At 44.8% G+C, this 14303-nt stretch overlaps 1 long non-coding RNA gene across 1 annotated transcript; it reads right to left on the reverse strand.

Annotated features, from left to right (window-relative positions):
• Positions 1–5084: 5084 nt before the first annotated feature.
• On the reverse strand, positions 5085–5982 carry LOC144007022 (uncharacterized). The gene is made up of 4 exons (XR_013280024.1): positions 5862–5982; positions 5430–5641; positions 5279–5350; positions 5085–5204 (listed from the first exon to the last, which is right to left on the reverse strand). It is a non-coding gene; the product is annotated as an uncharacterized LOC144007022 (long non-coding RNA).
• Between the last annotated feature and the right edge of the window lie 8321 nt (positions 5983–14303).

Below are 14303 nucleotides of genomic sequence, written 5' to 3' on the forward strand. Positions count from 1 at the left end.
TCTCCAGTCAAAATTCCATAAACGGTAACTAAACACGTGGAGATAATTGCTGGTTAATGCAAGTATAATAATAAAAATAATAAAACAAGGAAAAGCAAACATTGCTTTTAAGTTGTGGTTTGGAAAAACATGTATAAAATGCTAATTTTCTTTCGTATTATTTTAAAATTTGAAGTGGAACGAGGGAAGACTTCATGCTGTGATCCTTTTGCGTTTCCCAGTTCACAGCACCATGCTACACTCATTTCCATGGCAGACTTTGTGAAAAATAATAATAATGGGAAAAAAAATAGACGTACATAAAATGTCTTTTTTTTTTTTTTTTTTTTTCCCCTTAATTCAAACTTGCATTACTCCGTGCCCAGTAGCACTTTAACATATTCTAACTGTTGGGGAGAAAAATCAAAGTGTCATCTTCAAAAAGATCAAAATTTTGCTGATACCCCAAAAACAGCTTCTTACTTTACTCTGGGTGCATCTTTTATTTATTTATTTATTTATTTTTAGGCGTTTTAGAAGAAGAAAAAAAAAAGACAGACACAAATCAGGCCTGGACAAAAACATTAAGGTAGTACAATAATACTAACAGTAAATGGCAACAAAGTTTTCAATAACACCTGATGGAATTATTTTAAGGAGAACATCAATTCAAAATGCTCAAAGTGTCACGTTGTTCAAACACAAGTCTCATTTCTCAACTTAATTGAATGCCCAATGGCGAGGAAAAACAAACCAAACAAAACAGTAAAACATCATTGTTGCTACAAACCACACAAAACCAGAAGGAATTTATTTTTATTTTTTTTGCCCATGTGTTTTGACATGGAGTGAAACCCTGAGAATGCAGTCATGAGCAAACTTGAAGTGATAGTGGAGAATATGTCTGAAAATGTTGCCCAAATGAAACAAATTCCCACTTTACAAGTTTGAAAATGTCTGTCATGCTCATCCACAACCTTCAACGTGTCCCGAAAGTCAAATTATTTTCAGTCTTAGGGCATCATCATCATCATCATTTAAAAATAAATAAATAAATAATTGTCCAGGCATGTTTGGTGATTCAAAAAAACAAAAACAAAAAAAACACAGGCATAAATAAATCTGTTTTTTTTTAAACATTTTTAAATGTTAGTTTTCTTTCTTCTTTTCTTAATCATGCTACCTGGATAGTTTGTGGGGGTTGGGGGGGTGAAAGAAGCCACCCTTTTTAGCACTTTTGCTGAATGGCACCAAACCTCAATTGCAGTAATGGGACTTGGGCAACAAATTGATATCAGTGTAAAATAAAAAATAAAAAATAAATAAATCCTGTTGGGCTTTTTTTTAATAGACTTAATGAAGGTTTTTGATACTGTAGATCACAATATATTAATGAAGAAGAAAATATATATATATGACGTGAGAGTCCTGACACATAAATGACCTAAAAGTTATGTAGATGACAGAAATGACGTCAGTTATGTGCTGCTTAATCATTTCAAATCAAATGATGACTCACGAGGTCCCACAAGGGTCTGTGCTCACGCTTCAACTAGTCATAAAAAAATAAAAATTTAATTGAATATATAAAAAAATAAAAAATAAAAAAAAATCACCCTTGAAGGCAGTTATTTTTCTTGGTACTTGTGTAACACGATCCCCCGATGTATCCTTTATTGTCAGAGTGGCTAAGATGAAAAACATTCCAATAATGTGTCAATCAGATTTCAAAACTATGTTCTCTTATCCTCATACCTGTGATTAAGGTCTTCCAACATATTTTTCAAATTCTTTTTTTTTTTTTTTCTTCCCTCCTTCTTCAACCCATAGGTACTGGTAAACGCCTAAACAATGTTCCTTTCTTTTGGGGATTTTTTTTATTTTTTTTTTGACCACCGCAAAAAATAATTTTCTTAGTTTATTGTACACAATCAACTTTCAAATAATGTTCCTGTATTTGAATAAAGGGATATAATTATTATTTTTTAATCCAATTAATTGCCCGCCAAAATAATCGACTGGTTAATCAATTATTGCAGTTAGTTGCAGCCATAATTAAGATTTTTATATTTAGCATGCAATTGTTTTCTATTACAATTTAAAATCTGAATATTTCAATTTGACATTTTCTGAGTTTGAAATTTTGTTGAAGCCATTCCTTGTGGAAGGGAAGACTTTACCTGTGGCACAAAAAAAAAAAAAATCAAAATAAAATAAAATAAAATAAAAGTGTCCAGCATGCTCAAAAGACTGATGACTGATCAGTTAATGGACAAAACTCAAAATATTAAATCAAAAACATTTGGAAATAAATATAAAAATTGATTCTGAGAATAAAAACGTCAAGTGTACCATCATTATTAACTAACTAATTTAAAAATAATAAATAGATGAATAAATAAAAATATTAAATCCATCCATTTACTCCAGTAGTCGTGTGGTGGGGACAGCAGCTTGAGGAGGGAAGAAGCCCAGGCTTGCCTCTCCCCAGCCACTTCAAGCAGCTCATCCGACGTTAGTTCCCAGGCCAGCCGAGAGACACGCGTCTCTCCAAGCCTCGTCCCCGGGGGCCCCAAACACTCGTTAACAAGACCCCAACCAACAAGAGTTTGCCTCCCTCGTCTGGGGTCTTTTTTTTTTTTTTTTTTTTTTTTGGCCGCCACCCACCTCGCTTTGGCCCCTCCTCCAGGTGGTGATCCCATAGGAAGGCGGGCCCACATTGCCTTTTTGGGCGATGTCAAAATATGTAATCAATAATATAGATTGACATTCAAGTTTTGTACGTTTTTGAAAAATGTTTCCTATTTTTGAGAATCATATTTCTGGAATCAAGTATTGTTTTCCCACGGGAATGTGTTGAGGAGCAGTTTGTTGCCTGTTGACCTCCAATTTGAACTCGTTTACATTTTGACATGTCAACAATTATTTAGAATATTACTCACTGCTTTTTTTTTTTTTTTTGTTTGTCTGCATGATTGACAGCCTGGGGGAGATTTCAGCAGCCGACACGCTTGACGGACAGACGGACGGCAACCTGCCTTTGGACACATGATAATTGTGAGTACGTACGCAGTGTTGTGTGTTTAAGGAGCTGGCCCCGGCCAATTCCCAAAGATTCTCACAAGCCTCTCAAAGCACTGAGAATCTTGCACGGAGAATCTTTGACAATCGGGCCCCTCATGTGTGATGTTACATCGGCCCACAAGAGGGCCTCGCTCTCGCACATCCTCAAACACTTCTGGACAAGGTCGTTTTTTTTATTATTTTTTATTGTATTCATTTATTTTTTTATTATTTTTTTGACCAGTTAGGATCGGTTTTATTTTATTTTTTTTTCTTTTGGCATGTGCAGTGATTGTCAACCTTTACCCCCTGCAAAATATTTTATCAGCCAGGTAGCCCCTAACCAGGCCAAAGCAAAGACAGGTTGCTTTGATATCGCTTTCTGCTTTATTCAACTTTAAAAAAAAATAAAATAAAAAATAAAAAATAGTGAAATAGTAAACTTAATTGTAAAGTACATTTTTGTGTTCATAAAAATAGTGTCCCACTTTGTGCCCATAATACAGACCTTTTCTGAAAAAGAAATAATTCACTTAATTATTAAATCAATTTAAAAAACTAAATTTTAAAATATATATTTAATAATGACAAACATGAGCAACAGTCAACACTGAATATTGCATTGTTGCACTGAAGTGACTTTTAGTGAGCAACTTGTGCTTTTGTCATTTTTGGTGGCAGGGAGGCAACTGCTGTCAATCAAGCTATTCTATGTGTTTGTTATTTTTTTGCATGGCTGCTGCTTTGTCAATCTTTTCAAATGTCATTTGAGAAGTGCTGATACGTCATGCCTATTTTTGGTCAGGTTGACATTTCTGCTGTCACATGACTGCTTTTCACTTGACATGTTGACACACCTGCAATGCCTCGTTAGCCCTGACGAAGAGTTTTTACCTTGACAATAAACTCATCTGGCAGTCAACCAAAGGCTTCTCCGCCACTTTTTGCCCCCGTTAGGTCAAAGTTTTTTTTTTTACTTTCTTTGTGTTTTATTTATTTCTTTATTTATTTGAAAACCTGTCCAGAAGCGTGTGAGGATTTTGGAAAGTACTTGTCACTTACTTTTCATCCCGGTCCGTACGAGATGTCGGATGTGCTCACGTGGTGTCCGTGTGTCATTGGAAGGAAGTCAGGTGACAGGTGAGCTCCTTCAGCCGAGTTGGTCCCACATGCATGCAAAAAGCGCCTGAAATGCTTTCAAAACTTTTGTTAACAATAAATGCTTCAACTTGAACGGACGCCTTTTGTCTTTTTATCCGTCAATGTGCCCTCAACTGCTGTGGTTTGTCGTGGCAAACTATGTGAAAGTTTGAGGTGAGCGTTTGCCAGCAGTCACCAAACCAGTGTGTCATCTCGTGTTACTCATCCTGTTTGCTCTCCAAATGGTGAAATTGATGTCACTTGCTATCCAAATGTTGACATTTTCATTACTTTGTCTGTGGTGAAGACAAAAAGTGAATTGTCCATTGTCGTGACTGATGTGCAACTCTCACCTCAACACTCAAAATGGCTTCCCAAAGCTCTAACTCCGCCCCAATTTTGGCTCCACCAATCAGGAAGCGGCATAAATTTGCATAACCACGCCCACTCCAAACCGACCAATCACAGCGCACGGTTTTGCAAACTTTTGCAATTCTGACCAATCACGGCTCTTCAAAATTCTGTAACCACGCCCATTTATACTGACCAATCACAGCGCTTCTTTTCGCAGAGCCACGCCCACTTTTTTAACCAATCACAGCCCTTTATCCTCATTGCTCCGCCCACTTCCAGAGCTATCAGCCAATCAGGAAGCAGTATTCCAGCCTTGTCCCACCCAATTTCACAAAAAAAAAATTCTTGGGGAGAAAAAAAATCCAGGGGGAAAAAAAAAAAATCCAGGAAAAAAAAATAAATTAAAAAAAGTTTTTTTTTTTTTTTTTTTTTTTTTTTTAATTCCTGATATTTAATTCCTGAATTTTTTTTAAAGTTCTTTTTAAGTTTAATTTATTTTTTTTTAAGTTTTTGTGATGTTTGAAAATGACAAGAGTTGAAGTGTTCTTTTTTAATCGAGCTTTATTTTTTTTGCAGAGTAGATATGAAATGACAAAGCAAACAAAAGTTACAAGTTGGATGACATTCTGCTTGTGGTCAAGAAGTCAGCCAGGAACAAGAAGATGGACCTAAGACAACAAAAGACAAAAAAGTGAGTCAGTCAACTTGTAGTGCACAAAGATGTTTTTGGCATGAAACTTACTAAGACAAGTTGTCTTCTGGAACGGTTTCCACACTGCTGCATTTTCAGGAAGCTCGTCGTGTTTCTTGCTGCCTGTAAAGAAAAGTACCAATAAATGTGAGGAGTTGATCAAAGTTGGCATGATTGTGCAATGAAGAGTGTCAACATGTACCTTGTGGATGCAAAATCAGCGAGAAAATCTGAAGCTGTGCGCACGCTTGTCCAACTTTGACTGTGAGTAGGTAAACCGTCCGTCGTCTTCCACTTGACAAAAATTCAAATGAGAATTGAAAGCTGAAATGAAACCTTCTCTTGCCAGCTGAGGACGACGACTCCAATCAATCAGACTGCTTTCTTTCACCTTGGAGCATCCAGCAGCTTCATCTGCAACACAACATGCAAGGTGGACACCATGGCAAGCAGTTTTTTTAGCAGACTTTTTTTAAATTAGCCTTCTGTTGAAGCAGCGCGTCGAGCATGTTGGCACACTCTTTAAGAGAACAGACAAACCTGCACAACACAAGCAAGGAACCAGTCAACATGCTCTTTTATTTTCTTTATTTTAAACTAAAACGTTGAAAATGGAGGCAGCTTGGAGCACCACCTGCAAGGAGTCGTCTTGATTGCAGAAACTCCGACTGGCCCCACTTGGACTGGAAGGTGCACTGCATGCAGGGTCAAAGAGAACGCAGGTGAGTGCCCTTTGAAATGTTTAATTGGCAAATTTGTTTGGAGCTTACGTTGGCATTCATGTTGGACACAAGTTGATCATGTCTGATGGACTGCACCATCTAGAATTTTAAGAAAAAAAAATGGGTTAATCACGTTAAATGTTTGCAACAGGTCCAAACCTTGATGAAGACAATTTTGACCTGCACAGGTGGAGCCATGCTGCGTCAATCAGGCTCTTCACCACCACCTGGTGGACAGCAGGAAGAACATGTGAGGGTAAAGTACCTTGAGCAGGCTTCCCCAATCCTGGTCCTTCTGGGCCTGAGTCCTGTAGGATTTACATTTTTCTGTACATCACACCCGACTCTTAAAGATCAGAATCAGCTGTTGTGCAGAAAAAAGTAAAACCTGCACGACTCTGGCCCTGAAGGACCAGAATTGGAGGAGGGTCCTGACTGCAGTTTCTCATTGCCGCTTTGGTGAAACATTAAAAGAAAAAAGAAAATATGCTCACTTCTTACCAGTCTTGCTCCACAGCTCTTTGAAGCGCCGTCCATCTCATCCAGATCTCCTGTGCCGAGCTCGTTATGCCTGAAGTGATACAAGAGGTTCAATCACATGCTGAAATAAACGTGTCAAACATTTGGGCTCTTGTGAACGTGTGTTTCACCAGTGAAGGGCAGCACTGGACGCCACTTCCACGACGACGTGCAGCTGCTGGCCTGAAAGATACGACAACGTTTGTGTAAGCATTTTAAATTTTACAACAGTCGGCCTTACAAGCTAGTTTAGCTTAGTTGAAAGTCTCATGAAGCCACGCCTCAAACGACAGCAAGTCTGCCATTTTAGAGCCTGTGGACAGAAATAAGAATCAACAACCTGAAACTTTATTTTGTCTGTTTAATAGATATATTTAATACAAACTTGCATTCTGCCATTTTTGCAGTCAATCTGGCCGTTGTGTTGAAGATGCGAGCCTGTGGACAGATAGGAGACATTTAGAAACACTTGATACAAACTGGTTTGTTTGTGAGTCCACGTTGAAACGCACAGCAAGTCGGCCATTTTAGGCTCAATTTGAAGATTTCCACCTGTAGACAAACAATTGGACAATTAACACGCATGTATTTAAATCTGCTTGATTCAGTCCGTGTAATTGTTAAATTTTGGTCTACTTACCTTCCGGAGAACGTCGCTTGGTTTTCGTCGCAATTCTGGAAAAAAAAATGTGACAATAAAGGCGTTTTGGTGCAGTTTAACCTCGTGGAACCATTTTTGTAGTTGCAACGCTGGCACAAACGTGTTTGCAAGATGCAAGCACGCCAAAAGTGCTACATTGCGTTAAAAGTGAACAAAAGTAGCGAATTTAAAGTTATTAAAAGCGCAAATACTCACCTGGTCAAAGTGTTGTAAGATCTTGTGGAAATTCGTGCGGGGCAGCAGGAAGACGAGGACGACGAGATGCTGTCTGAGGTGAGAAAGAATGAACGTCGCGTTTCTTCCGGCTTAAATAGGTTTCCGGTGATGACGTCACTATTAAAAAAAAAGCCAAAAAATAAAAAAGTTCGCTATTTAACATAGAAACAAACACAAATCGCAGTTTACTGCGTTGAATAAGCAAGAGGGTAACATTCAAAGTGCTTCATAGAAAGACGCGTCAACCGCGTCGGGGGTTTGAACCCGGTTCGTCTGCTCCGGAGACATGATCCTTCACCACTCGGCCAGTAGTTCTCATGCCGGTGTCGTTTTTTAGAACGTATTCATCAAGTGTCACAGTGACGCAGCAAATCGCAAATGCCTCAGACAACATTTAAATACGACCAAACGACTGAAGTTTTTCACTTCGAAATAGTCGAGTGGTAAATGAGTTTACCTGTGCATCAGCACGCTCGGGTTCGATCCTTACTCTTTCTTGCTTTTGAATTGTAAATTGGGGTCACCGGGGATCGAACCGTGGTCGTCTGCACACCAGGCAAAGTTTTTACCGCTCGGCCACTTTGTCCCAGTCGCGGCGATTTATGTTTTAGTATTCCAAGTGCCAAATGCACATTGATCCTTACCGTAATATGGACGTTGGCTTTGGCAGGACTGCTTGTGTTTCATTTCGCCATCAAAGTGAACGTTTACCAAAGTCAAAATGTCAAGTTCACCTCCATCACTAAACCTGTCCTGCCCGATATCCACTTGAAACATTTGACTGACCATTCACTTTTTAAATATCAGCTTGCACGTTAGCATTGCTCAGTCTTTCATACAAATAGCAGTATAGAGTATTTCAATTGTAAACTTTGTCATGACTCGATTTGAGCACATTTGTCATGGTGTGGTCTGCTTTCATTGTCAAGCCGCAGGGGGCTCGTCTTGGAATTGCTAAGTCACTTTATGACTGTAAGCGTCAAAAGGAAGGTCGTGGAATGATGACGGAAGAGCGAGGCGACGAGGGGAGGAGAAAAAGAGTTTTGGAGGGAGTTGTGAAATAAACGGGGAGTCCGGAGTTGCTCCCCAAACGCAGTACAAGTTCTTGTGTATTTTTCCTTACGGAGAGTGTTCCGAAACGCGACACACGACACGCTACATTGGTGGCAGCGGTGGGATTGTGTGTGTTTCCTGCAAGATTTTTTTTTTGTGTGGAACCGTTCCTCTCCGGGAATCTACCGAACTTTCTACTCGGCTAGCCGGCTAGCAGTACTGCGTTGGAGCGGCATGTTGGGAGGAGTGAAACGCGGAAGTTTCGACGGGGACACGGAGGAAGATTTTTACGGGAGTGCCACCCCGTGGACTGGTGGCGTGACTGGAGTGAGAGTCGAGCTCCCGGCGCCGTTTCGCGGGGACGGCGAGAAGCCGTTTGCTACCTGGGTAAAGCAGTTTGAGGCTGCCGTCCGCGCGCACGCCAGGAGCGGGAGTTACGCCGCTACGTTGGTGAGTCTCCTCCCTACGAGGCTGGACGGCGCGGCTTTTCTGCTGTGGGACAGTTTGGCGCCGGAGGTCCAGTGTGACTATGAGCGAGTTAAGGAGAAGTTGAAAGAGGCTTTTGGACAGAAGCAGTTCCTGCTATATTTTCAGACATGCATCAATGCCCGGCCCCGTCAGCCTAATGAGAGTCTGGATGTGTATGCCGCTGACGTTTCCAGACTCGTGGCCGAAGCGTTTCCGGATTATGACAGAGCCGCCAGGAATGGCGAAATTTTCAGGCGTTTTCTTGCTGGCCTTGACCCTGCCCTTCAGGCTAAGTGCCACGAGCAAGGGGCCACGGATGTGGATGAGGCCTTGATCGTCGCGGGACGTTGTGAGCGGGCCAGGCAAACTCTGAGGGTAGGCGCAACCCCGTCGACCTACTCCATCCCGCAGCCTACAGTCGTGGCGTCCCTGAATTCATCTGCTCGGAGTGTTGTGGATTGCAATGCGAAGGCAACGGAGAAACTTGTCCATGCCTTGGAGCGACTTACTTCGAGGATGGACGACCTACAGACAGAAGTGAGAGATTTAAGATCCCGTGCCCGCGAGGATGAGTGTGGTGGGCGTCGCGCCTCTTTTCCTGGGACTCGCCAGCTGAGTCCAGGGGAGCATAGTGGACGACGTGCTTGTCACTGCGAGTGTGGCGGAGTTGGCTGCAGGTCCCGCTCCCAGGACTTCCGGAGGAGCGACAACGAAAGAGGTCGGTCTCCGCAGCGTGGACGCCAGGGAGGATTCAGCGACGAGGAGTGGTCTCCCCACAAGCGGGGGACCCGCGAGTCCACTGCTACAACCTTCTCGCCACCCCGACATCGTAGCGAGAGGCCGAGAGGACAGCCCTACACTGAAGATCGGCAGGCGAGACGTGGAGTGAGGTTTTTGTCTCCGTCCCGGCGTTCTCCCTCACCCCACGGACTGGGCCAGGGAAACGACCAGTAACTGGCATCGAGACCCAGATGCCAGTGTTGCCGCCACCGGGTCACAATGATGACTTAGCAGTGCCCTCCTCACCCCCATTGGTGGACTCCTGTTTGGTGGGTGAGTCAGAACCTACTGCCTACATTCGGGGGACAGTTGGAAGTGTTGATGTGAACGTGTTAATGGATTCTGGTTCTAATGTTTCACTTATCTCGGAGGAGTTCAAAATGTCCATCCCAACTTTGCGTAAACGTGTTTTGAATACACAGTACATGTTTGCACGTGCAGTGAATGGACAACTGTTGGACACTCTAGGTACTGTGACACTTCCTATACTGCTGGGGGGAAAATCCTATGAACAAACTGTGCATGTTGTGCGGGGGGCTACGCAAGCCATTTTGCTGGGTTTTGACTTTATGCGTCAAACTAAGGCCGTTATGGATGTGGGCCGCAAGTTACTCATTATCGGCGATGTCAACATTCCTCTCCTCCAGGAAACCGACTTTATTCCAACATGTTGCAATGTTTCCATGCATGTTGACATTACGGTTCCTCCTTTCAGCGAAATGATTGTTCCGGTTCAGGTTGAGCCTACCCGAACTATTGGGCCGCCCCTTGGCACCTACCTAGGTTATGTAGAACCCGAGGTACGTGAAAGTATGGGACTGGTGGTGGCGCGCTCGGTAGCGCCGGTGAAGAATGGGTGCACTGTTGCGCGGCTACTTAACCCAAATGGCCAAGCACTGAAATTACACTCTGGCTCTCATTTGGGGGTCTTCCACCATGTTAATGAATGTGATATAATCACCCCCGCAGAGTGTTTTGGTTCTGAAGGGGGGAATGCTCCCTTGCCAGATGTAGCTGATGGGCCGTTGTCCGATGATCAGAGGCTGCAGCTGCAGGTCCTGCTGGAGAAGCATCGGGGCGTGTTCAGCCAGGCTCGGGGTGGGGTGAGCAACCCTAATTTGATTAAACATCACATCAACACTGGTAGCCACACCCCAATAAAACAACGGGCGTACCGTACCTCCCCAGACAAGCGTAAAGAAATCAATAGACAGGTGCAGCGCTTATTGGAGGAGGGTGTCATTGAGGAGAGCTGCAGCCCATGGTCATCCCCTGTAGTTCTTGTTAAGAAAAAGAACAACACGTGGCGATTTTGCGTGGATTATAGGGGTCTTAATGCAGTAACTATTAAAGACTCCCATCCATTGCCCAGGGTCGATGATTCACTGGATGCCTTGGCTGGTGCTCTCTGGTTCAGTACCTTGGATTTTTCTGATGGTTACTGGCAGATAGAGGTGGCCCAGGAGGACCGTGAAAAAACAGCCTTCACCACTGGGCAGGGTCTTTACCAGTTCAGGTCTATGCCCATGGGACTCACCAATGCGCCGGCAACATTTCAGCGGGTTATGGAGCTTGTGTTAAAGGGGCTCCCATGGCATATCTGCATGGTCTATCTTGACGACATACTAATATTCAGTAAGTCGTTCGAGGAGCACCTGTCGGCGCTTGAAGAGGTCTTCTCCCGGGTGGGGGCCGCTGGACTGCGTCTGAATGCGGAGAAGTGTCACCTTGCCCGGGACCATGTTGTTTTCCTTGGTCATGTTGTGTCTGCTGAGGGACTGCGTCCAGACCCCAAGAACACAGACAAAGTGAAGTCTTGGCCTGTGCCACGGTCGGCCACTGAGGTGCGCGCCTTCCTGGGTCTTTGCTCTTATTACAGAAGGTTTGTGAGGGGTTTTGCCCTGCGCGCTGCCCCCCTCTGTCAGCTCACAGGGAAGGATGTTCCGTTCTTATGGACATCCGAGTGCCAGGTGGCTTTTGACTTCCTTCGTGATGCTCTTTGTTCTGAACCTATCATGAGGCATCCAGACTTCTCCCACCGTTTCATTCTTCATACCGATGCTTCACAGGGGGCGGTCGGGGCAGTGCTTGCGCAAGATGCCGATGGTCAGGAGAGAGTGGTTGCATATGCGAGCCGCTCTCTTACAGCAGTCGAACGCCGGTGGTCTACATACGATAGGGAGTTGTGGGCGATAGTTTGGGCAGTTCGTCATTTCAGACACTACCTGGGCCTTCGCCCCTTCACCATTGTTACGGATCACCGGCCATTGGTCGGTCTCCGACGTCTCCCGATTGACAATGACAGAACGGGGCGTCGGAGCCGGTGGGCCCTTGAACTGGACCCGTACGACTGGGTAATCGTGCACAAAACTGGGGTGCAACATACTAACGCCGATGCTTTATCTCGGAGGCCGATTCTCAGTGGTGAGTTGGTCGATGGGGATGACCATGATATAGCGGGTGGTCCCGTGCATACGGGTACCCAGACGAGGCCAGCCGATGCCCTCGGTTCCATATGTACTGTGGAGTCGTCCCCCGCCGCCCCTGTAGTGGGTTCGTTTCCGAGCCCCCAAGTTAAGTCAGACCAGAATTTGATTTACACGCTGTCTCACAATGGGTCTCATGTCCGGGAACTCCAGCAGCAGGACTCTGACATTGCTCAAGTGTTGGGCTGGCTGAAGGAGGGCCGCAGACCCCCTAGATGGCGGTTGAAGATGGCGAGTCGGAGTTTGAGGAGATTTTGGCGTGAGTTTCACCGGCTCGCTTTCATTGATGACCTACTGTGCAGGATTGTTTGGCTGACTGACATGGGGCGGACGACTCAGGTGGTGGTCCCAGCTGCGTTGGTCCCAGAGGTTCTCTCTCAGCTGCATGGCACACCGCTGACAGCTCACCTGGCATACGAGCGTGTTGTATCACGTGCTAGGAGTGTGTGTTATTGGCCCACTATGGACAATGATATCAGGGCCTGGTGTGATCAGTGCTATGCATGCCAGAGGAGGAAATCCCCAGTTCCACAATATCAGGCTCCCATGAGGACCTCGCATATGGTGAGGCCTTTCCAGCGTGTCGCCGCCGACATACTGGAGTTGCCACTCACCTCCAAAGGCAACCGTTACGTCCTGGTTGTTGAGGACTATTTCACTAAGTTTGTCAACTTGTATGCCATCCCTGATCAGAAGGCCACCACGGTCGCTGATTGTCTCTTCCAGAACTATGTCTTGGAACACGGGGTGATGGAGACCCTGCACACAGATATGGGAAGACAATTTGAATCCGATGTGGTGAAACAGTTGTGCCAACGGTTGGGCGTGAAGAAAACTCGCACCACTCCTTATAACCCCAAATCTGATGGGATGGTCGAGAGGTTCAATAGGACGCTGATTGATCAGCTGGCCAAAACCCTTTTGTCCTGTGAGGGGGAATGGGACTCTTTCCTGCTGCATGTTGCATTTGCCTACAATACGAGTGTACACTCAAGTACTGGATTTACGCCGTATTTCCTCACTCACGGCAGGGAGGCCCGGACGCCGGTTGAGGTGGTCTTGGGACCGATGTTGCAGGGCAGCCCGGAGGGGGTGCCTCCAGGGGACTATGCTAGTTCTCTCCTCAGACGTTTGGGGTCGGCTTTCGGTCAGGCAAAGGACAACAACATTGCAGCGAGCAAGAAACAAAAAGCCCACTATGATGCTAAATTGAGGCATGATCCTTATGAGGTCGGAGACCTTGTATGGCTGAATGATCCGACCGAGGGCCGCCGTAAGTTGGCCCCACATTGGAAAGGGCCTTATGTAGTGAGGCGGCGCATGGATAGGGATGATGAGGTAGGGGTTACTTACCAGATTGGCAGCCCGTTTGAGGACTCTCCTTTTCAGACCGTCCACTATGACAGGTTGCGGCGTTACAATCTGCCTGTGGTTTTCCCCAGGGACGGTTCCAGTGAAGGATCTCCCTCCCCTCCCTCTCCGGCCCTGCTCATGGCATCGCCGGATGATGTTTCATCTGACGGCCTTGCTGGTGGGTCTCTTGCGGATGGGGATGGAGATGGTGCTTCTGCACAGGGGTTGAATGAGTCACCTGCTCCAGGAATTGAGGCTTCTAGGTTTTCACGTTTCGGTAGGCCCTCACGGCCTCCTGCCTGGCTGGGGGGATACTTATGGGGGTGATAATTTTGTTTGAGTGTGTTTAAAAGGGAAAAAAAAAAAGGGGAAAAAAAAAAGTCCTAACAGAAATACCCTGTTGATTTCAAATGTCTTGTATTTTGTGTTGGGTTCACAATATTGGGGAAAAGTTGTTGTTTTTTTAAGTGTGCGGTGTATTTTGTTTTGTTGTTGTTTTTTTTACTGTTTTGGAAGGTAATGTTGGAAGTGTGCTTCTACCTTTGGATGTTTTGGGTTGTTTTTTTTCTCCTTCCTTCGTTTAATCTCGCTTATGTAAATGAGGACATTTCTTCTAGTTAGGGGGGACGCATGTAAGCGTCAAAAGGAAGGTCGTGGAATGATGACGGAAGAGCGAGGCGACGAGGGGAGGAGAAAAAGAGTTTTGGAGGGAGTTGTGAAATAAACGGGGAGTCCGGAGTTGCTCCCCAAACGCAGTACAAGTTCTTGTGTATTTTTCCTTACGGAGAGTGTTCCGAAACGCGACACACGACACGCTA

Source organism: Festucalex cinctus, chromosome 19 (genome assembly GCF_051991245.1).
Source record: "Festucalex cinctus isolate MCC-2025b chromosome 19, RoL_Fcin_1.0, whole genome shotgun sequence".
In the NCBI taxonomy this organism is placed as follows: domain Eukaryota; kingdom Metazoa; phylum Chordata; class Actinopteri; order Syngnathiformes; family Syngnathidae; genus Festucalex; species Festucalex cinctus.